The 22862-nt window shown below is 38.2% G+C and overlaps 1 long non-coding RNA gene and 1 pseudogene across 4 annotated transcripts in view; both read right to left on the reverse strand.

The window, feature by feature from the left end:
* The window catches only part of LOC309844646, an 80202-nt gene that overhangs the window by 14150 nt on the left and 43190 nt on the right, over positions 1 to 22862 (reverse strand). The window lies entirely within an intron of this gene.
* LOC309845808 (acyl-coenzyme A thioesterase THEM4 pseudogene) lies at positions 443 to 22039 on the reverse strand (annotated as a pseudogene). The gene is made up of 2 exons: positions 21972 to 22039; positions 443 to 1047 (listed from the first exon to the last, which is right to left on the reverse strand). The product of its transcript is annotated as an acyl-coenzyme A thioesterase THEM4 pseudogene (transcript).

Below are 22862 nucleotides of genomic sequence, written 5' to 3' on the forward strand. Positions count from 1 at the left end.
GCTGACAAAGGAGCAAAGACAACACAATGGAGCAGAGAGTTTTTTTGTTTTGTTTCATTTTGTTTTTAACAAATGGTCCTGGATCAATTAGACATGCACATAAAACAAACAAACAGAAAACAGACTTTATGTAACCTGAAAGATTAACTCAAAGTGGACCACAGACCTAAATGTAAAATATAAAACTATAAAACTCCTAGAAGACTAGAAGATAACATAGAAGAAAATCTAGATGACCTTTCATCTGGCAATGACTCCCCCCCCCACCAGTAGAGAGTGCTTCTATGTTAAAAAGTTTAGAAGATGGAAATATCTCTTGGAGTTATATCCTGAAGATTTGTTCAGGAAGGTTAGTGTTAGCAGGCTTCATCCTCTGGGGGACTCAACAGCAGGTAAATAAAGGAGGACTGGAGACAGCAGCTTCTTCTGGAGGAAAGAAAGCCTATTTGCACACTGGTGTAGAATGCACTAGCAGCTCTCTTACGTCAAAATTTCTTTGGGATCCAGCTTTACCAATAAACTTGTTGCCTCTAACTATATATAGGGCCTTCTCATCTGTGCTTTGAACATCACAGAAAACAAACAATTTCCTTCCTTCAACTTTATCAAGTTGGCTGTTTATCACAACAACAGAGCAAAGGGGGATTCACAGCTTAAAATTAGTGCTGAGATTGTCAGTCATGACAGTTCCCCAACTGTAATCGCAGACATACCAACTGTAGCATCAGTCATGGCTGCAATGGCACCTCCATGAAGGAAGCCAGCTGCTCCTTGCAGGTAAGGACCTCCTTGAAATATGTAAACTATTCTTTCTTCAACATTATTATGAAATATCACATATTCAAGGCCCAGGCCTTCCTTAAAGCTTCTAGGGAAGAGCTGGGGCTATGACACTTGTTATTTTACAGGCTTTATGTCACAAAAAAGATTTTGAAGTCTTGAATACTTCCAGTTGATTTACATTTGTATTAAGGCAAACATTCCTAGGAGTCATCTTCATGTTTCTTCGTGAACTGGTCAAAGAGGAGGCTCATGTCCTTGTTCCAGCTGGGCACGAGAGAGAATGGTTCCTATTAATGATCTCAGAAGAAAACTACCTCTGCACAGCTGCATGGCCCCTCACCAGTGGGGGAACACCTCCTTGTGGAGGATCACTCCCCTTCAGCCCCCAGTTACAAGCAACAGCTCCACAGCTTGGCTCTCAGGGTGCCCAGGCTTTATCAGGATGGCTGCCTAGTCACCTGCCCACCCACTTGCTCCTGCCCATTCATGGAGGGGTATGTGACACCCAGCAATGACTTTTCAGATAAAACACCAAAGGCACAATCTATGAAAGAAATAGTTGATAAACTGGACATCATTGAAATTAAAACTTTCTGCTTTTTAATAGACACTGTCAAGAAAAATAAACAGACAAGCCATAGACTGGAAGAAAATATTTGCAAAGACATATGTGATAAAGATCTATTATCAAAAATATGAAAAAAAAATTTCTTAAAATTAAACAATAAGAAAATAGTCTCATTAAAAAATGAGATAAAGTCATTAACAGACATCTCATCACAGAATATATACACGTGGCAAATAAGTAGAGGAAAAGGTACTCCATGTCATGTCATCAGGGGAATGCAAATTAGAACAGTGAGATACTGCAGCATACCTACTAAAATAGCCAAAATGTCAATTAATTAACTAATTAATTAATAATACCAAATATTGGTGATGATATGGAGCAAGAAGAACTTCCATTCATTACGAGCATACAAAATAGCAGCCAATTTGAAAGATCGTGTGGTAGTTTCTTATAGAACTAAACATAGTCTTACCATACTATCAGCAAAAGCACTCTCTGGTATTTACCGAAAGATGCTGAAAACATTTATCTACACAAATACCTGTATATGGATGTTTATAGCAGCTTTACTCATAATTGAAAAAACTTGGGAGGAAACCAAGATATGCTCCAGTAGGTGAATAGATAAACTGTGATATAGCTAGACAATGGAATGTTATTCAGCACCTAAAGAAATGAACTATCAAGCCATGAAAAGACATAGAGGAAATTCAAATACATAGTTCCATGTAAAAGAAGCCAGTATGGGAAGGCCATACATTGTGATTTCAACTCTGTGATTTTCTAGAAAAGGAAAACTATGCAGGTAATAAAAACATCAGTGGCTGCTCAGGATTGGTAGGAGAAAGAAATGAACAGTCAGGGCACGGAGGATTTTTAGGGTACTGGAAATACTCTTTAGGCTACCATAATGGTGAATATATGTCATTATACACTGGTCAGAATGTACAAAAGTGTACCCTAATGTAAACTATGGACTTTGGGTGATAATGACATATTAATGTAGGTTAATCAGTTGCAACAAATATACCACTCTGCAGCGATGGGGTGTTGATAATGGAGGAGAGGGCATAAGGGATCCCTCTGAACCTTCTTCTCAATTTTGTTATGAACCTGAAAATAATAAAGTCTTTAAAAAACAAAAGCAAAAACAAAAAAAAGGAAGTATTTTAGTCCTCAGAGTTTGACCAAATTCTGTAAGTTTTCATAAAATCTTTTCATTAACTTTGTTTTCTCAATAACCTATGATAATATTTTTAAATTTCCTCTTTGGCTCCAGAGCTACTTAGGAATTTTTGTTTCTTTTGCACTCAAAATAGGAATCAGTGAATAAGTCACCTCTTTTTCTAATTTTAAACCTATTTTCAGCTCATCTATATATACATTTACCACTATATGCACCATGAAAAAGAAGCTCCAAGTCATCAAAGTCCCTATTTATCCATTCTCAGGAAGAGACACAAGAAATCCTACCTCAGCAACCTTCATAGCCATTTCCTATCTTTTACTGCTGATGAGATCCTGGCTGAAATTCTCCAGAGCTGACAATATAACCAATAACATTAATATGAGAATTTTTAGTAATACATGCCTCCATTCCACAATATTAGTTTTATGCTATTTTTTCCCTCTATCTTACATTCTGACAGTTCAAATTGAGAAGAGAAATGAAAACACTTCAGGAGACTTATTTATATCCATTTTATTAAATTCAAACTCAATCCATGAAGGCTGTAAGAGACTGTGTATCAGAGCTGGAAGCTACTTGGGGCAAATTTCTGCATTTTGTCCCACTTCACATTGTTAAATTCAGTAAAAATGCTTTGAGGAAACAGGCAGGAACATTGAATGAATTTAAATCTATTTCAGCTGCTGATTTAATCTGATAAACGTGCACCCCTCTTTAGAGAGTAACTAAAAGTTAAAATTTAAAATAGGCTCCATTTTACCTCACTCTATGTGAAGAAAAGGGATATTGCCAAAGGAAAATGTCAGCAGTGATGTCAGCCTTTCCAGCCTTCAGGGCCCGTGGTTTTATGTCAGTCCTTTGGTGCACGAGCACCTCAGCAGCGAAAATGAGCAGATAAGAAAATTAAGTGAGAAGTGAACTGGATAGGGGTTTCGAAGAAACAGGGAGGTCTTCCCTCTAGACCGTGTTTACTTGAAAACACCAGTTCTCAAAGGGTGTCCCTTGACCCAAGAGTATCAGTCTCTCTTGTGTGCTTGTTAGAAATGCAAATTCATGGGCACTTCTGAACCTATTGAATCAGAATCTCTGGGGATAGAGCTCAGAAAACTGTGTTAAAACCTCATCAGAAGATCTTATGCATATTAAAGTTTGAGAAGCATTGAGGTAGGGAAAGATATTCAATTAGGCAAATTGGGTAGAAGAAATTCAAAACGTCAGAACTAACTATGAAGACAAATGGGAATACTCACTTAGCTTATGGGATTGGTACAGCCAGAGCAAGACCATAGCCCACAGCTTGTGCAGAAGAGTTCCAGAGAGGAGGTTTAGATTTTTAATTAGCAGAGTTATTGGCAGGAATTATGCAGGATTTGGGGGCCTAGACAAGCTAAGGAGTTTTAACAGCTCTTGTCTACTCCCAGCAGTGAACTGGATTGTTAAGGAGTTAAACCAAAATTCAAGTCTGATTGTAAAGGTTAGAATCGAATTAGAATCTAATACAATCATTAGATAGATAAATAGGGCAGGGAACAAAATGAACACTACCACATATGCTCCACAAATGTCTGGAGCTAATCTCCTGCACAGAAACAAGAGGTCTGTAGTCAGTAACATTAGGTGTGGTCCCACTGGATGAGTGGGTTGAGGGCTCTGACTTAGTTTCTGCTTTGGTCAGTGCTGATTTAAGAACTAGCTCCACCAAGGCAATGCCTGGCAGGTGAAAGAAGGAGACAATAGTGGAGAAAATGGGAAACTACCCATTCTGACATTAGCATTGAAATTCTAAGATCCTAGAAAAATCCTAGTTCCAGAAAAACCAAGAGGTTCAGTGAGCCAACAGTCAAGTAAATTAAAATTCTCTGAGGTAAATATAACACCTGTAATTTACTCTTTGTTATCTTGGCATCTTGTTAAGTCAATTAAAAATATTACCTTAATAATAATTTTTAATAATTTAAGAGATTCATGTGATTTGAAGGTATATATTTATAGAAATTTGCATATCTGCTTACTCTTTATAGACTGTGGACCAAAAAATAATTGTATTATGTGAAATCATGTGCTATAGATTTGGGGTGGGTTTTTTTTTTTTGGTAATAATCAAAAAGAAAGGAAAAATTATATTTTCAGCTTTTAATCAATGCTTACTAGGTAGGCGGATATTTGAAGAGCTACGGGACACCTGGAGTAACAATACTTGAAACTAAGGGACAAAACTTTGGAGCAGATGTGTTGTGAATGAATTACAAAGTGGATGAATGAATCAATAATCACGAAACTATTGGACACATAAAGAGATTCCAAACAGGTGCAGGATAAAGCAACCAACTCTGATCTATTTTACCAAATTAGAGAGCTTATGTCATGTTATTTAGAACAACTTGTGAAGAAAACCAGTTCTCCTTAACTTGAAAAGAATTATTTCAGCTCTTGCTTTATACTTTTGATATAAATCACTACTATTAGAATTTTCTCTAGAAAATCATTCTGAAAAAAAACACATCTTTTAAATAAGGCTAATTTTATAAAATCTATCAATAGGTGTAAGGGGCTTGGGACTCATTCCTATAAATTATGAGTCTATAACAATGCCTTCTAGGTTTAAGATTACATAAATAAAAAAATCAAACATTAATTGAACTTAAAAAATGCATTATTTCTTGCAGAGAAACAGCTGCATGAGAGTCAAGAATACAATGATTTGAAGCCCTTTCAAAAGCAAACATTTTATATAAATTTTTATATAAATGTTGTTCAAAAGAAACCCTTTATACCAAGTCAGCATTGCAAAAACTATGAGGAAAAAGATGACTTTTATAGAAAACAACTGTTCTGATAAACTGTATCTAATAGTTTGGATCTTCTTAAATTGTCTGAATTCTATTTATCATGGTCCAAAAAGTCCTCAGGATCAGTCAAAGTAAGACAATTACCATATGATTTCACTCATATATGGAATTTAACAATGTATGTTAACAATACCGGAATTAAAATTAAAAACTTAATTGAGAAAAGCCTTCAGGAAATAAATACATACATAGGAAGTCGGTAAAATTTATTCTAAAATAGTTACCCAGGAAAAAGAATAAAAGAAGATCAATTTTTAATGTCTGGATCAAGCTATTCCACTTTAAAACAACCTTAATTCCTGGGGGAATGCAGAAAGACTGCCTGGGCTCTTCCACTCTCTTATAATTGGTATGAGGCTTGAGAATATTCCTGAAGGTTTTTTCAATCATTTGTTTTAACATATGTAATTAAATGACAAAAAATTTCTAATACTAAATAATTTTCAGCATGGAATTATTAAGGTTTCTTAGTATGGATGACCTGTTGGATACAATATGTTCAACAGGTGACTCCAACATTCTGAGTGTGTGTGTATGACACTCACTTGGATAAGAGAAGAAAGAGTACTTCTTGAGTGTGAGATATTAAATTTTTCAATATGCAAATGTCTCCATGGTTCAGTTACAGACAGTTTTAAGTAAATAATCACAGGGTAGAGGGTCTGGTTTTAAACGGTGAGTAGCTAGCAAAGTCAAATTGCCATTCCTTAGCTTGTTGTTAAATTGCCAAGGAAAATGGGTGGATGGATGGATGGATGGATGGATGGATGGATGGATAGATGATAGATACATACATACATACATACAGAATGATGACAAAGTAAATAATTATCCATGGGGAACTTAAGAGAAGTAATATGTTTAGGGCAAGGGTGGGTAGTGAATGTGTGGAGTGTAAACTGGTAGTGAGTTAGAGTAGGGAATAGTTAGTGAGTAGGTGAGGTTGAAGCCTAGTAAACAAGCATGGGGAGTAGATGATGAATGGTTGGTAAAGAACTGGTATGGGTCAGGGATTAACCAGTGAGTGGATAGGTAGTGAGTAGGTGTAGGTAGCAAATGGCATGAGGTAAATGGTAAGGAATGAGTGGGTGTGAGGTGGAGAGAGGTAGAATATTATGGGCATAGATTGTAGGGGAGGGAAGTAACTAATGAGTGTATAGAGGAGAAAGATTAGGTATGAGTGGGTATGCATAGGGAGGTTGGTAGAGAGTGAATGTGGGGTGGGAAGTAAATAATGGGTGTGTGTGGTTAGAAGTTAAATATATCTAATCATTTAACTCCTAAGTGAGTGGTTGAGGGGGATATAGAAGTGTGTAGGTAAGGAGTAGGTGTGAAGTGGGTTGTGTATAGCAAGTGGTTAGGTAGCATATGACACAGTATAGTTTTTAAGTCACTGTAGGGCAGGGTGTTAACAGGAAGTAAGTAGGGTTTGGGTTAGGATGTATATAGTAAATAGGTAGGTAGAGAGTGGATATGGGCCCTGGACATGGTCCTCATGATGAAATTTGTCTAGTTCATTGGACCTGATTTTGGGCATGGAACTTGGTTTTGTAACTGTACTTTGAACATGAATTTTACCAGGATTTTTAATCTAAAGTTTGATTCTGCACTGGGACTGGACTTTGATGCTAAGCATTAAAAGAGAAACACTTGCCTCAGACCTGAACTTCCTGGACTTGTCATGAAATCTAGATCTGGACCTTCAACCATGTCTTGGACCTGGACCTAGACCTTAGAAGTAGAAATTGAACCCAGTATTTGAACCTTGGATGCAAACCTCAAATTGTATCTTTGATCTAGACCCTGTACTTGGATCTTAACCTTAATCTTAGATCTGAAATTGTTCCTTGGATTTCGAAATTGAACCATAATCTGGATCTTGAAACTAAATCTCAAATCTCTGACCAGACGTTGAACATGACCTTAGGCATAGAAATCAGACCTGGACATGGATCTAAGGTTTAGAACTTATTTCTGATTTAGACTTTAGAATTGGACTTTTGGCCTGAGACCTACACATCAAATCTCAAACCTGAACCATGAGATACCCTGACCTGAAACAGAAACTGGACCTTGGGCCAGTTTTTATCCAGGATTTTGGACTGGAAATTAGTGCTGAATCTTGTACCTTGTATTGTACCTTTGACTGGCGTTTGTACCTTATCTTTTGGTTTTCTCATGTCAGGACAGGTTCATCTCCTCACAAACTTGGTTCAGATGTCAAGGCTGATGATACGACACACACACCAAAAGGATATAAAAAGTTTATTATTTACATAGTGAGATCTTTCTGTGGAAAGCAGGGAAGGACTCTAGGGTGGTCTAAAGATGGCTGAGAGAGCAAAGAGGGGCAAGTCAAGAACCCAATATTGTGTATCCTGAGAAGTTAAGAGTGTCTTGGCTATTGTCAATAATACCTCAAACATTAAAGGGAATAAGGATTACTTTATGAGGCCTTGAATTGTAGATGATCTTAGACTTACATTTTGGGTAGGTATGGGGCAATAATTCCCAAGTTCTTCATGCTAAACATTATGTTTTTTCCATTGGTTAAACCCAACGGTCAGTTTGTGAACAATGACCAAGAATCTACAAAAATGTGAAGATGAGGGTGATTGTTGCATCCAGGCAGGGCATCCAGTGCTAAGGTAGCTGCCTAAAGTTCAGTCAGTTGCACCAAGCTTTTGATTCTAGACTTTATCTAGACTTTGATTCTAGACTTTATTTATCCTCTTGTTTCTAGAGGGGTCTTCAGGCAACCAAAGGGTCCAGAAGAGGAGTGACTTCCTCCAGTGCCATATGGCAAGGGGCTGAGGGCAAGGGGAAGCCACTTTTTACTGGAAAGGCAATATACCATGTGGTTTGAGTCTCACTTTATCCTAAAAATGTATTTATTTTTGTAGGGTTTCAATGGTCACCCCCAACCTACAGTCTATTGTCTCGAAGACCTAAGACATAATGACAAATGGGTACAGTCACAGGCTCAGGACCTGTGAGAAACCCCCATCTCTAGAAGGACTCAACATGGAGCCAGTATCTTTCATTATACTGGTATATAGCATGGGGAATAGGAGATTAGAAGTTTATGGGTGACATGGCCTTTCCAGTTGGTCCACAGATTCCAGGAGGCAGAAAAGGAGGTTAGTAAAAACTCTAAAATAAAAGACTTTCTGGGGGCAGGGGGCACTAATGTAAGTGCCTTTTATATTACAATTTGTACAGATTTAGAGCCTTTTGTGGTAGGGGTCCCCATTCAAAGTGGGCCAATTGATGAGTAACAGAATAGTCTTGAGTAAAATTGTAAATGAAGTATATATATTGCCTCCAAAACCCAAAAAGGCTGTGAAGATGCTGTCCATTGTAGGTGATGACAGTCAAGGGTTGTTTCTTGACATTGTGAGGAATGAAATGGCCTTCAATTAACCAAATATTGGCCAGGAATTTTGCTGAGGTGATGAGGCCTTGTACTATGTATGGGACATCCCTTTCTGGTGAGCTCCTTTGTGAATGTTTGTATGTCCTGAACGAGTATGCCAAATGAAGCTCCTCAGAGGAAGATTCATCAATATAATGTCATATCTACATTCCTGGAGAAGGTTATATGTGGTGAAAAGATGGTGTTGGATGGACTGTTGAGATACTCCATGGGTAGCCGGGTTAAGGTATATTGTGTTCCTTTAAGGTAAAGGAAAATTGGTGATGAGAGGCTATGTAAATGGGCCTGAAAAAAATGTACTAGTCAAATCTGTGACTGCAAAGTATTTACTAGTTGCTGATTGGATGGAGCTAATAATTTCTGTAATACTGAGTTTTAGATACCTTAATGGATGGGACCATGGCATTTAATAATTCATTGTAAGCATCATTCATTCTTTCCAGGTGTAATAACGAGCTAAACTGGGCCTAAATAGACTTCATATTATAGGTTTCAATCCTTGAAAATGTTGTTTTAATTTATTCTGGGCTGTGTTAACAATTATAATAGGTTGGAACAAATCCACAGGGTTTTTTGTTTGTTTGTTTGTTTTGTCAAAACAATTTTAAGTGCCAAAGACTTAATTTAATTTTAATTTATTATTTATTAGGTTAGAGCTTCCTTCCCCACTATGAGATTAGAGAAAATAGAGCTATAACCATGGGGAATTTAGGCAAGGCAATAGTTTTAAGGTGAGACATACTTATGTTCCTTCTATTTTACATTTGCAACTCCTTTAAGATTATAGGAGGTACCTTATGCAAACTTAGTGAGAACCCCAGGTATCGGGTGACTTATTTAAATTTAGTGGGATTCCCCAGGTATAATTCTAATTTGAGCTCCAATACAGATTAAGGTCCATATTGATGAAAGTTTACCATTTGGAGCATTTCAGCAGATGTTAAAGTTAATTTATAATTTAGATGTTAAAGTTAATTTAGATATTAAAGTTAATTTTATCTTTTTATAGTATAATATGTGTATATTAAGTTTAGTAAATCTTTGGTTTCCAATTAGGTCAAATTGTGGTGCAAATGTCCCACATTCAGGTCTAAAGTCTAAGTCCAAGTCTAATTCTAAGCCCAGTCTCCAGGTGCAAAGTATGGGGCTAATTTCAAGTTTAAGACTATGTCCAAGGAACAGAGAAGTTCCAGATCCAAGTTTCATGTTCAACATACATGTCCAAAATTAGGTCCAGTCCCAGGTCTAAGGTCCAGACCTTAGTTCCTGGTCCAAAGCAAGAGGAACAGTTACTACAATCACAACCATGGTACTAAGAATAGATTCAAAGCATAGGTCTTTCAGTTCAAAGACCAGGTCAAATCAATTACAAATCCATGTTGGATGCTTAACTGACTGAGCCACCCAGGTGCCCCTCCTACTAAAAACATAAGAATAATGTATGCTACTGAACTTGCTTATTCTTATACTTATTTTCACAAATACTGCCTTGATACCTTAACTTGTTTGAACTAATATTAAGAAGATACACCAGAAAAAAAAAAAAGAAGCTACATTTGAGAATAATATATGATTATGTACCCATATACATAAATACTTACTGAGTTCACTATATTTGCTTTGATTTAAAATAAGAAGATATTTTTGAAAACAGTATGTGGCTCTCAGATTCTGTTCACAAATACTGCCTGGATTCATCACAATTTCCTCAAACACTAAATACGTGGTTTCTTTTAAAAGAAATGTGTAAATAAATCCTGCTTTTCAAAACTACTAAACCTGGACATTGAACCTAAACATTTGACCTGGGTCTGGATATGACCCTGGACCCTGGAATTTATACTTAGCCCTCAATATTGGACCTAGATTGTGGACCAAGGACCTTGGCTCTGGACCTCGAACCTTGAATTGCACCTAGACCTTGACCTTTGACCTTGGATCTAGACCTCAACTTATGCCTTTGAACTGGACCTTGGATATTAATCTCTAAATTTAGACCTGAACAACACACCTGCACTTATAACCTGGTTATGGACATGCACCTTGGACTGGGAAATAGGACTTGAACATAAATTCTGAACCAGAATCTGGTTCTGGATTTTTCTAATTCCTTCACTTGACCTAGAATATGTCTTTGAACTTAGACCTTTGACCGGGGCCTGTAACCAAAATTCAAACCTGTATATGGATGTCGAGCTTATACCTAGACATTTCAGGTCCAATGTCCAAGGCAAAACTAGGCATGAGGCCTCCTGAAAATACCAAATGTACAGTTTCAACATCAAGGTCTAAGTCAAGGTACAAGTTTAAAATTCTGGGCCCAAGTCCAGGTCAAATGTAGGCCCCATATCTAATACAAAGGTCAAAGGCCCAGTTCCAAGATCCAGGTCCATATCAAGGCACAACGTCAAAGTCCATGTCCAATCTTCACAAGTAATATCAGATTAACTGTACTGAAAGTCAAGGTCCCCTGGAAGAATCTAAAGTTCAGATCTAGAATCTAAGCTTAAAGTCCAAATTACAGGTCCAAGTCTTGCTCTAGTGCCTGATTTGATGTCCAAGACCCTGGACATTTGTGTCCAGGTCCACAAGCAATTGCAAGTTTTAAGTCATGTCTAGGTCTAATGGACACTAGACTGGATAGTTATAATGTCCAAGATCAAGGTAAAATCCAGATCCAGATTTCAGATCCAAGTCCTAGTTTGAAGTAAAGCTCCAAATCAAAGATCTAGACCTACTACTGAAATCTAAAATCCAAAGAAAATGTTCAAATTCCAGGTCTGAAGCCAAGTTCAAGGTCCTAAACAAATGTCCAGGATCAGGCACAGATTCTGGTCCAGTTCCAAGATCCAGTAAAATCAATGTCTACTTTTAGCATTAGTGTCCTAGACTCTCAGTTAAGATAAATGTCCAAGTCCAAGGTCAGGGCCATACCTAGCTCTGGAATCGAGGTTTGTGTGCAAGTTTCAGGTTTAGAGTCATAGTCAGGCATAGACATGAGGTGTAGGTTCAAGGTCCAGTTTCAGGGTCCAGAGCTGAGGTATATGTCAGAGTTAAGAGGTCCATGTCTAAGACCTAGCTCTAAGATCAGCCTCTCTAACCAAGACCAGGTCAGATCCAAAGTCCTGGACAAATCTGGGTCCATGGTTGAGACGTGACTTCCTTTTTTTTTTTTTTTTTTTTAAGATTTTATTTATTTATCTGACAGACGAAGATTGCAAGTAGGTGGAGAGGCACGCAGAGAGAGGGGAGGAAGCAGGCTCCCCGCTGAGCAGAGAGCCTGTGGTAGGGCTCCATCCCAGGACCCTGAGACCATGACCTGAGCCAAAATCAGAGGCTTTAACCCACTGAGTCACCCAGGTGCCCCCATGACTTCCATTTTTAAGGCACAAAACCAGATTCACATCTAGGTGAGATCCAAAAATAAAGAGCAGTTTGTGTTCTGAGGTTGGAACAATGTCCAGGTTCAAAATTCAGGTCCAAAGTTCTAGAACAAGGTCCCAGGTCCACATCCAGTACTCAGGTCAGAGCCAACTTTCATGTCCATAAATAAGACCCCAGTCACTACCTATCCTTACTTCACACTAATTCAGTACCTACAACCTGCCGCATACCTACTTGCTACTTACACTTCACCTCACAGTCACTTACTACCTATCCCTACTCCATAGCCATTAACTAGTTACCCCAGCAACACTAACTCTAAGCATACCTTGCCCCACCTCTACTCACTACCTTGCTTCATATCACCTCATTACCTGCCCCTCACCCCATACCCAATCACTAACTATACTCTGCCCCAAGCCTACTCTTTATCTCACTCCACCCCCTGACCTACACTCACTCTGTCTACATATCCATACATATACTAACGACCTACTCCTCACCCCATACCCACTCAACATCTAATCCACCCCACAACTAATAGTTACCTATCCTCTGCTCCAAAAACTCACTACCTATATGCTGGTTATACAGAAAGTACAGCTAGATTATAAAACACAGTAATTAGCCTGAGTGGCTCAGTGGGTTAAGCATCTGCCTCCAGCTGAGGTCATGATCTTGGGTCCTGGGATCAAGCCCCACATTGGGCTCTCTGCTCAGTGGGGAGCCTGCTTCCCCCTCTCTCTCTGCCTGCCTGTCTGCCTACTTGTGACCTCTCTCTGTCGACAGAGAAATAAAATAAAATAAATAAATAAGATCTTTAAAAAAAAAACCACAGTAATTAATTATAAGGTAATAAGCTGGTATTGACTAATTTGCCCACTTATTCATTCACACATTCATTTCACAAACATTTATTACTTACCTCATGCACTTATTTAATATCAGAAATTGTTTTAGATAAAAAATAAGAATAAAACATAAGAACAAAAATTAAACATGATTCCAAAACTCCAGAATACTTCAGCCTGAAGAAGGATATCCACAAGTAAATTGATTATCATAATTAATAAAGTGAGTACTAAAATAGAAAAAAGGTAGAGGCTCTGATGAAACAGTGAGACATCTGGCAGAAGAGTCCATGGGAAAAGGGGACACTTGCTCCAAACCCTGAAACACAAGTTGGCCTGAAGCAAAAAGAGCCTCATGGGTAAAAGAGCCTGTGGCATCATCATAGAATGACCACACAGATAATCAGATAATAGCAAGGCTATTAAATAATGTATATAGCAAGAATCATGTTGAAAACTGCAATAATGATTCAATAATGCTCACATACTTCTATGATGTAGGTGCTATTATCATATTCCTTTGTTAGGGGAGAAAACAAAGGCAAAGAGAGGCTGACAACTTTCCTAAGGTCTTGTGGCTACTGAGGAGGAGAACCAAGACTGCAGCCTAAGACTGTTAGGAAGCCAAAGCTTGGTATATACTGCTTTCCTATACCAACAAGAATAATGAAGGTTGAAAACAGGAAGTAGGAAAAGATAGATCATAAGGGTCTCATGTAGATTTGATAAAATTTGGGGCTTTCTCTTGAAGTCCATTGATAAATTCACATAGTAACATTTGTTAGGCATTTTGATGCTAATTATAAAAGTAATTTCATTATTGTTATAAAAATTATACAATAGGAATCCCCAAAATGGCAACATAGGAGGCCCCTGAATTTCCCTCCTCCCACAGACCCACCAAATATACAACTACACATGGAACAATTTCCTCTGAGAGAAATTCAGAATCCAGTTGAGTGACTCCTAAACAGTGGACCACCAAGAAAATAACAATATTGAAATGAGTGGGAAGGGCTGAGACACTCTCTCCTCATAAACTCCAACCATGCACATCATGCAGTCATGAGGGAATGTCCAACTTCCAGCTTTTCCCTGAGTAACAAAGGGTTTGGAACATACAACTAGTGCCCCACGTTTCAAGTCTACCATCCAAAGGATGACCTTCAAATCACCTAGCTCTGAAAGCCAAGAAGACTTGCATGTATAAGTTCCACAAGACTATAGCAAAAAAAAGCAGCAGCTGTTAATGGGCACACGGCACTGTCCATGGCTTTCCCTTTGAGCTCAGCACAGAGGGTAAAGGAAAAAAATGCCCACCTCCCAGTCTTTCCGGGGAAGGGGTTGGACTGCATGCTAGCTGCTGCTCCTCTGGGTGCTGAGTAAGAGCCTCCCCAGAGCCTGAAAGAGCCTGAAAGAGCCACGGGGTTCATCCTATACCTTCTCCTTTTGACTCACTCCAACTAAAACCAAGTCACCAGAGTCTCTCTAGAAGGAGTTTGTCACACATCTACTGCCCCAACTCTTATGACTTCTACTTGAAGGACCGGTCTTCAAATCTGTCCTAGATCTGATAGCGAAGAGGGCTTGGAATTCAAAAGTCCCACAGGGACATATTTTAAAAACAACAAAGCGGTTTTCAAACAGGCACACAGCAGTTGCTGTACCTATCCTTGGGCTCAGCACAGAGGAAAGCAGGTAAAAACATCCAAGATTCTCCCTGGCAAAGGAGATTTGACTGCCTTCTCTCCCTGCTGCTCCCTGAACCCCTTCAAAAATATCAGCGTTTTTTTTTTCAGCAGAATTCTTGTGAGCAGAAGGCAGTGGGATGATATATTAAAAGTTCTGGTTGGGCGGGACTGCCAACCTGAAAAAAGCGTCTTTCAGAATCAAAGGTGAGTCAGTTTTCCAGACAAACGAAAGCTGATAGAATTCGTTACCACTAAACTGGCTTTAACAAGAAATGTTAAAAAGACTTCTTCAAGTTGAAACCAATGCATGCTAATTAGTTACATGAAAACATATAAAAGTACAAAACTCACCTGTAAAGAAAAATACATAAATTTATAATACTCCAATAATGTGAATCATTCCGTTAGCTGAGAAGGCTCAATTATGTTCCAGACAACTGAACAACTCTTGGGCATGAACTCCTGCCCTGCCCAGACATCCTTTCAATCCTTTATATAATTTGCCACTCATTCATTAAATAAGAATGTTCATTGAGAGTTTAACTGATGCTGAACTCAGTGCTGGGCACAGAGATACACTTGTAAGCACGACAAATACAGTACCTCTCCTTGCAGGTTCACTGTTGAGTGACAGAGACTAACTCTGGACAAGAAATGACAGGTGAAATGTTTACAGTGATGGGAAGGTCCATTGACACATGAAATACAGGCACCCGACCTGGCTACAACGTCTCGAGAAAATTTTGAAGTTAAATCTGAGATCTGAAAAAAAAGACATTGGCTGGGGAAAGAGTGAAAGAAGAATATTCCAAATGAAGCAACAGCAGTATGTGTTGAAGGCTCTAAAGTAGAGGAAAGTCTGGCACTTTTGAAGGACAGAAAAATATTCCAATATGGCTGGGACATATAGAGTAAGGTGGGTGAGCTTGGAGACCTTGGCCATGACCCATTAAGGCAGGACTTTGGAGGCCACTTAAGAGTGACAGGACCCTGAAGTTTCTTCCACAGCAGAGTTCCATAGAGATGTGGAGACATTTAGTGTAGCCCTCTGAGTCACGCAGGCTTGAGTGATGTGGAAAGGTAAAACAGGAGACGATTCTTTTCCAGTGAATGATGAGGACATTAGACTAGACTGGTGTCAGTGGTGTGTGTGTGTGTGTGTGTGTGTGTGTGTGTGTGTGTGAAGTGAGAGAGAAATATCTCAGTTCACAAATTCAGATAAACAAAAAACCCTTCCCTGATAATAGATTCTGTACTATTTCAGTAATTTCTCATCTTCAGCATCTAAAATCCTATTTGCCCTGGTATCACCTTTTTTTTTTTTTCTGACTCTCTCTTCTCCTTCCGCTCTCTCTCTCTCTCTCTCTCTCTCACATACACACACATGCTTTCACTGCCTCTCTTCTTACCTAAGGCAATTTTAAATCATGTTGACTTCTCCAATTTCTCCATCAAATTCACTCAGCACTACTTTTTCTCTTCATTAGAAGGCAAGAGGTGGATAGCAAACAAAACATTTATTATTTTTACATAGTTCTTTTTTCTGCATTAAAATTAATTCATTGTGTGTTGTGAAGTAAGCTTCTGTCTTTTTAATCCAAATACTTGGCCACTTTTTCCAAAGCCATGTACAGAACAACCTGTATCTCCCTCTTTTGTTCTTTACATAGTGCTTATACATACCTGACTTACTTGGGATCTGCTTCCTTACAGTGGTTTATTTTCCATTTTTAATATTGCCTTGGCTAGTCTCATCTGTTTATTTTCCAAGACCTTTAGAATTATTGAATCAAGGTTTAAGAGACATAGATTCAAATTGCATTAAACCAATAAATCATTTATACTCAGTGGTAGCAGTGTCTAATTTATAATAGTTGACATTTTCAGCCATGAACTATTTGCTTCTCTCAATTTATGTCTTCTTTTATGTTTTCAGTAATAATTTTTACTATTAATTTTAAGGTTTTTTTAATACAACTCTCACACATTTCTTATTCTTTTGCTGTCACTATTTTTTTTTTTTACAATGCAATTTATATGTGGCTATTTGTTAGTCACTGAACAAATTCTTATTGAGCACACACCAAGTGTTAGGCATTGTACATAATAGGTGTTGATGAACAAGAGAAATGTTTTTAAAAGGGAGTTCAAATGTGCTTTGACATATATAACAGGAATGTTTACCCAGTCTCAAGACATTTCTTAATGAAATGATGCAAAACTAACTGAACTCAAACAGGACCCTTAGGTGGCATTTTGGAACCTGTGTGGGTAATTTTGTTGTCACAATGAATGGGGTACTTCTGAGATTTTGTATATGGTGGATGTCATTGACATTTTAGATTCAAGAAAGCCTAGTCACTAAGTAAAAGGATGACAAAACCAGATTGGAGGCAATGAGAGGAATATAGATGGAAATGCCCAGAAATCTCTGAAATGAACACATGGATATTTAATATTAAAACACAGGACAGGCCACCTGGCTGGCTCAGTTGGTTAAGCAACTGCCTTTGGCTCGGGTCATGGTCCTGGAGTCCGCGGATTGAGTCCCACGTCAGGCTCCCAGCTCCATGGGGAGTCTGCTTCTCCCTCTGTCCTTCTCCCCTCTCATGCTCTCTCTCACTGTCTCTCTCTCAAATAAATAAAAATCTTAAAAAAAAAAAAACAGGACAAAGCCATACTAGTAGTAACTGCATCACTGGCATAAGGATAGACACGACAGATTCCTGTAGAATATGAAAGGGTCGTTTCAAAAATTTTATTTATTGAATGCTTCAAGTTTTAATTTAAATTCTAGTTAGTTAACATACAGTGAAATATTAGTTTCAGGAGTAGAATTTAGTGGTTCATTACTTGTATATAACACCCAGTATTCATCATAGTAAGTGCCCTCCTTGATCCTCATCACCCATTAAGCCCGTGCCCCCCACCCCAACTCCTCCCCAGCAATGCTCAGTTTATTCTCTATAGCTAAGAGTCTCTTTTATGGTTTTCCTCCCTCTCTTCTTGTTCTTTCCCCTATGTCCAACTGTTTTGTTTCTTAAATTCCATGTATGAGGGAAATCGTGGTACTTGTCTTTCTCTGACTTATCTCACTTAGCATAATACTCTCTAGCTCCATCCATGCCATGGCAAAAGGCAAAATTTTATTCTTTTAATGGCTTGCTCTATATCACAAAAATGTTTTCATTTATGAGCCATTGTAATGTTTCTATTAAGGAGTATAAAGGCAGTGCAACTCTGTATCTGCTATGAGAAAGAAAAAAAAATGTAACTGGATGCCATCCTTGATAGTCAGCCCTCACATTAAAGAGAGAGGTGGGTCCTTCACCCAGGGAAAAAGCAGTGATGAGACTGTGTCCATGAAGGCTGTCCATAGACCAACCACATTTGGTCCTCATTTTCTAAAAGAGAAGTAGAGTATGATTTTGTAAGAATCTGGGAAATAGATGAAAGAAATCCACCTTGCCAATAACTAGCTGTAAATCCAATGCAGATTACACCCAATTATTAACACTATTTGTCCAGAAAGGTAAAGAGGACTTAAAAAAAATTTAAAAATAAACATTCCTCTGACTAATGTCACTCTCTTGAATTCTTCTATTACAGGGAATCAATGCACAAATTAAGGGAAGGCCAACTCCTCTAATTTTTATTGAGAATGTCCTAGAATATACACAAGATACAGAAAAGGTTAACTTTTTTAAATTTTTTTACTTAATTTTATTTTTTCAGTGTAAAGTTTAATTTTTCTTAACACATAAAGACCTCTTACAAGCCAATAAGGTAAATATTTTTAAAGAATGAAACATATAGGGGCTCCTGGGTTAAAGCCTCTGGCTTCAGCTCAGGTCATGATCCCAGGGTCCTGGGATCAAGCCCCACATCAGGCTGTCTGCTCAGCTCCAGCCTGCTCCCCCCACACACACTCTGCCTCCCTCTCTGCCTACTTGTGATCTCTCGCTGTCAAATAAATAAATAAAATCTTTTTTTAAAAAAAGAAGAATAGAAACATATGGAAAAGTCACAATCATAAAATATACAAAATTAAGAAATTTAAATGCAAAGAGACAAATGAAAACACGTTTTTTTTTTTATTTTTTTTTATTTTTTTTTTTTTAACTTTTTATTTTTTATATTTTTTATAAACATATATTTTTATCCCCAGGGGTACAGGTCTGTGAATCACCAGGTTTACACACTTCACAGCACTCACCAAAGCACATACCCTCCCCAATGTCCGTAATCCCACCCCCTTCTCCCAAACCCCCTCCCCCCAGCAACCCTCAGTTTGTTTTGTGAGATTAAGAGTCACTTATGGTTTGTCTCCCTCCCAATCCCATCTTGTTTCATTTATTCTTCTCCTACCCACTTAAGCCTCCATGTTGCATCACCACTTCCTCATATCAGGGAGATCATATGATAGTTGTCTTTCTCTGCTTGACTTATTTCGCTAAGCATGATACGCTCTAGTTCCATCCATGTTGTCGCAAATGGCAAGATTTCATTTCTTTTGATGGCTGCATAGTATTCCATTGTGTATATATACCACATCTTCTTGATCCATTCATCTGTGGATGGACATCTAGGTTCTTTCCATAGTTTGGCTATTGTGGACATTGCTGCTATAAACACGTTTAATGTTACTATTAATCAATGGAAAGCAAATTATAGCAACCAAAGATAGTCATTTTTATCTATCAGAAAGGCATACATTCTTTAAAGGATGATAGTATGCAGCAATAGGCATTTCTTAATACTACTTATATATGAGTTATGGATGAAAATTTGAAGAAGGTGATTTAGAAAAATAGGCAAAAGTCTTAAATGTATGTATATATTTATAATATGTGAAAGAATAGCCAATTAATAAAATAAATTATAGTACATCTTTAAGACAGTCAATAAAAAGTTGAATTAAAATATTTACAATTTAAGCAAGTAAAGGTATATATGTTATGATTCTAATATTAACATAATTATATATTCACATGTAGGCAAAGAAAAAATATTGAAAGTTTCCCACCAAACTTCCAGTATTCACCCCTCTGTAGGAGAATTCTGAGAGCTCCCCCCTTTATCGTGTTGCGTATACTCATTTTCCATGAACATGAATAATTTTTATAATTAAAAACGCACTATCAAAAAGAAAAAAAGTGTGAAACAGGGATTCATATAGGTGTATCATAACTTAACAAAAATCAAGTTGTAACCAAACGGTGAGTTTGGACCTTGGTGAGTCACACTTAGAAACTACCCAAGGAGGAATTGTCACACAAAGTAAACTTACTTGGAGATCACAGGGAATGACCTCCAAGCTCTGACTCCTAGAGCATGGCCTCCTTTTATTTAGGGTTAGGATGAATATTTAAAAAGGGGAGTCTTGTCATTATATGTAAAGGCAGGGACAGGTGCCTTCAGGAAATACACAGACACTGTAACTATGTTATGTAAGTGAGGCTGTGCTCCTCCTTGGGCGGAGATTTTAGTATTATAATGAGGTAAGGGACTGTTGGTCACTCTGTGGTCCTGGATGGTTCATCTCCACAGGTGTGAGTCGGGGTGAAAGTCAAACTGGTCTGGGTGGTCTGGGTTACCAGAGCTCCTGGTCCAGGTGGTTGATACTGCTTAAGGAGTAGTTTCAGTTTCCATTACAGGCTGTTATGCCCCTCAAGTCTTTTGCCTGAGTTAAGAGATAAACAGGAAAGAAGAGCTTAAGGAAAAATGCTGGACAGTCAGTGGGTATAAGTAGGTGAGCAGTAAAGGTCAGGTCCAGGGGTCCAGCTGGTGAGAAAATTGGTGATAAACCAAAATACAACATGCGTGCTTTTTCTTCTAAACTCCGTGTTTTTATTACTATTACTGTTACTTGCTAGTTGGAAATAAATATGTAAGTTAAAATAGCAAAATCAGAATACGCAGCTCCTAAAAGCACACAGGGGGTCCTTTCTGAGTGGATGGATCAGAAAAGTGTCCCCTCCCTCCTGGCTGATATAGCTTGATGCCAAGACCCCTGAGGCATGGCCCACTGCACTTGAAGCAGTGGGCACCACAGCCTGGTGGTCTTTTGTGTTTTGCACCAACTGCAACACGGGCAGTGGGACCAGGGAATATGAAAGATATTCAGGCTCGTTCAAAGGGCATTGAATATAAGATTTACAATCTCTTCCCTCAGAAAATAGTTGCAAGAAATAAGTCAGAACTTCACTGGCACCAAGTGAAACTCTCCTGAATTCTAAGGAGGAAAGTCCTTTATTATATAAAATACTAATTATGCGCTGTGTAATACTAATTATCTCACTGAGAGAGAGAAGTAAATCACATGGAACAAGCAGAAGAGCAGGTACTTATATCAACCAACGCAAAGATGATGGACCATATCTAATAAAGAACAATAGACAGTTAATAAGACCCTAAAATCAATATTTTTCCACAACAATGCAAGAGTAATTCAGGGGAGATGAAAAAATATGTAAATATGAGCAATTTTGTCTAAAGATGTGCAGTGCCTTCAAAGTGAGAACCATTTAGGAGCGATTCTGTGAAATAACCATAAATATGCAGTTTTAATAACACAATGTGATTAATAAAAACTATAATTAATCTAAGGTACTATGACTTATATAAGGGATATACCTATTAATTCTAGAAAAATCTTCCCAATCTTAAACTGATTATACAGTGTTCTGTGCCCCACACCATGATCCAAACATTTCATTTCTGTGCTTCTGGCATTTTTTTTTTTTAACAACATAACCAGAAATACACTACGAGGTTTCACCCGCTGACCAAATGCTGATATTTTAACACATTTAAGAAGCTTGGGTTGTCACAGAAAATGGTATGTTCTCCAGTAGCTCCCCAGCCAGATTTCCACTGACCCACTACTCAGTGACTTGCCTTCTTTAATTTCTTGACAATGTTGTTTGTGCTCCATTACCTAGGTCATGGAGTATCCAAATATTTGTTTAAACCTTGTTTCTGGGTGTGCCTGCGAGGGAGTTACGGAATGAGATCAACATTTGAATTGATAGACTTGAGTAAAGCACATGGGCACTGGCAGCCCTCCCGACACAGGTGGGCCTCATCCAACCCACGCAAGGCCTGAACAGAATAAAAGACTAAGAAAGCATCAATTCTCTTCCTGCCGGCCTGTCTTTGAGTTCAGACATCTGTCTTTTTCTCCCTTCAGACCCCTACTCAGACTGGAACGATACCATCCGCTCCCCAAGGTCCAGCTTGCTGACTGCAAACCCGGAGACTTCTTGGCCTCCCTAATCATCATGTACGCCAATTCCTTATCATAAATCTCTCTCCTTCAATGGATGGATGGATGGATGGATGGATGGATGGATGGATGGACAGAAAGACAGATACATAAACACATAGACAGAGGTGGAGGTAGAAGTAAAGATATAGAGATTAGAATATATGTCTATTATTGGTTCTGTTTCTCTGGAGAACCCAGATTGATAGAGATGATTACAAATAAAAGCACAAATATACACACGTACACACAGTGGAGATCATATGAGAAATTGTGCAGCTCCCAAAAGCAGTATATATACTCAGCATGCAGAGGAAAAGCTGTCTCTGAAAAAGAGTTACTGAGTTGGAAAAGTTCAGCATCTTGATCTGTGCGGTGTTTACATGAGTGAATGTATGTGTCCAAATTCATCAAACTGTACACTTCAGATGTGTGCACTTTACTGCATTTATGTTATAGTTGGGTGTAACAAACGAAGGTACACTGGGAAAAAATTCAGTAAAAGATTGAATGGGAAACTGTAACCAACAAAGTCTACATATGCCAAAACTGAATCTACTAAAGGATGTTAGACTGCTCCCACAACCACTATTACCACTAATTAAGGAGATGGAAGAAGGATAAGCAATTTGAGGGCCTGTCCTCTAGACCCAAACTGGAAACCAAAGTGGGGGTGGGGGGAGAGAAGAACTACTTATTGATGTGTTAATACTCTTTGCTAAGAAGACTGGTCTTTTGGTTGTCATGTGTATCATGACTGTGTTGTGTCAGTTAGCTGTAAATAAATCATCCTCAACCCTTAGTGACTTAAAACAAGACTGCAATTTCCTCCCAGCCCTAT

This window comes from Mustela nivalis (assembly GCF_964662115.1).
Source record: "Mustela nivalis genome assembly, chromosome: 12".
Lineage (NCBI taxonomy): Eukaryota > Metazoa > Chordata > Mammalia > Carnivora > Mustelidae > Mustela > Mustela nivalis.